We start from the raw sequence: 2,409 nt of genomic DNA on the forward strand, positions 1-2,409 counted from the left end.
AAGGGTAGACTGCGCTAGTTTCTCAACCTGGTATTTTACCTTGCGGTAGAAATGCCAGTATGAGAAAATTTGAATCCTGAGTTTTGATTGGAACAGTGAAAATCTTGAAGTTGCAAAAGCAGTATCTGGTTCAGCTAAAAGAATTGTGAAAAGAAATGGTACAGGAAACTGAATAAGATGAAGCAGTGTAAGGCTGGAGGACCCTCGGGAGTTGTTGCAAAAATGTTCATGTCTGCAAGTGAAACAGACATTGAGATGATCGCGAACTTGATAAGTGAAATCATAAAGAAAAAGTTGATCCTGAAAGGCTGGGAATTTGGTGCAATTATTGTTACACTTTTATTCAAACTGGCAATATAGTAGCATAAAATAGAAATTGAACATGTAGGCTATATGCATAAAACAACCCCTCAAAATTGGAATGGAATAAAGACAGCAAATATTGGACAAACAAAGGACTCAATATCCTCCTTGCATAGAGTTATATCAATAATACTTATTCTAATAATAGTACTTAACACTTTACTGCAGTTTCATGGTATTACCGGTTATTAGAACTATGTAATATTTGACATTATTTATTTTTCCTTTTCATGTCAAATGTTAAATACCAGTCATGTACACTTCTCAACTCGATATCCTTTTTGGATAAAGCTGTATCAATAATACTGGAAGACTTACATCAGATCTGTTGCCAATGTTGCTGGTAAAATGGTTGGATCCTTCTACCGTTGCAGAAGATATCTCACTTCTGATGCAATCCGCTACCCATATAAGATCCAAATATGCTGTAAGATGAAGGACTTTTGCCACATTTCGGGAGGAGCTGCTAAGAGTACCCTTTCCTAGAGTTACAAAATTCAAAACAGCTTCGAAATCCAGTGGATGAAGCCCTCTTCTCCTCCCTACTTCCTCTTTCTCTTAGAAGAGACATAGCGAGTCAATCTCTGCTTGATCATTATTTTCATGATAGGTGCTCAACTGAGCTTCTATCTATGGTCACTTCCTGTAGAAGATTCACAGCAGGCACTCGTCTACCAATAATTCTCATTATTATCTGTCCCTGAAACTAAATGTAAATTCCATGAGCAAAGTTTCTTTCCTAGACCTGCCCATCTGTGAAACACAATACTGCAGGCTGCTTCCCAGTTGACTATAACATGATCGTATTCCTGTTGATCCGTTCTCTTAAATAAACAAACACAATCAAAGTTCAACCATTACCGTTCATTACAGTATTATATCACCGATCACTTGACATTCATTAACACTTATCCTAGAGTGGCCTTTTGGCCTTGATAAGCAGCAACTCACCCCTTATAAAAAAAAAACAATAGAAACCAAAGAAGCTTCTAATAATAGTACTTAGCTTAGTACTAAGTATAATAATAGTACGTAAGCTAAATACTATTATTATAGTAAGCTTTACTGCAGTTCCGTGGTATTACCGATCGTCAGAATTATGTAACATTTGGCATTATTTATTTTTTTCCTTTTTATGCCAGAAGTTATGAAACTGCACTAAGCTGTTAAATAAAATACTATTATCATTTATTATTGTTGCATATATTACTGAGGACAAAAGGTGGCACGTATTGGTCAGTAGATAAATGTTAAAACAGATCTTGATGAAAATATCCATTCTAGCAGAAGGGATTATATATATATATAGTTCAGGTTTGATGGAGGAATCTTCAAACTGGCCAGATTAAAATCAAGACGAATGACCAACACCATCAAAGTGATGGAACTGCAATATGCAGACGATAATGCTGCCATGGCCCAATCCCCAAATGAACTCCAGCAATATGTGGACAATTTTCACGTTGTGTATTCGTGCTTTGGTCTAACAGTTAACAAAACTAAGACCAAAATACTAGCCCAACCACCACCAGGAGAAGTTGTGCAAGACTATGGCACCACCATAGAATGTGTTGAGCACTTCCCATACCTGGGCAGCATTCTTTCCACTCAAGCTAACTGCTTGAAAGAAATCGAAAACCGACTACAGGCAGGCCACACCGCTTTTGGAAGACTGTCCACCAGGGTCTTCAAGAACAAGGATGTAACCATCCAGACAAAGGTGATGGTATACAACGCCATAGTTGTCTCCACCCTATTATATGCATGCAAGACCTGGATCATCTACAGTAAAGACCTTAAAGTTTCGCCAGAAAAAAACTGCTGACCATCATGCGGGTTAAGTGGGACGATTATGTGTCTAACATAACTGTCCTTGAGAGAGCCAAAATCATAAGCATCGAGGCCTTGATCATGAAACACCGACTGACATGTGAGAAATATTTGGAATCAAGTCTCCCCTTGTTGTTATTTCAGATCATTTGAAACCATAGCAGCAAGTTTTAGTCTCCTCTCCATCAATGCCAGAGGTTTTGGGGAAATATCAAA

This window comes from Euprymna scolopes, chromosome 40 (genome assembly GCF_053919585.1).
Source record: "Euprymna scolopes isolate OS-2025 chromosome 40, ASM5391958v1, whole genome shotgun sequence".
NCBI lineage: Eukaryota > Metazoa > Mollusca > Cephalopoda > Sepiida > Sepiolidae > Euprymna > Euprymna scolopes.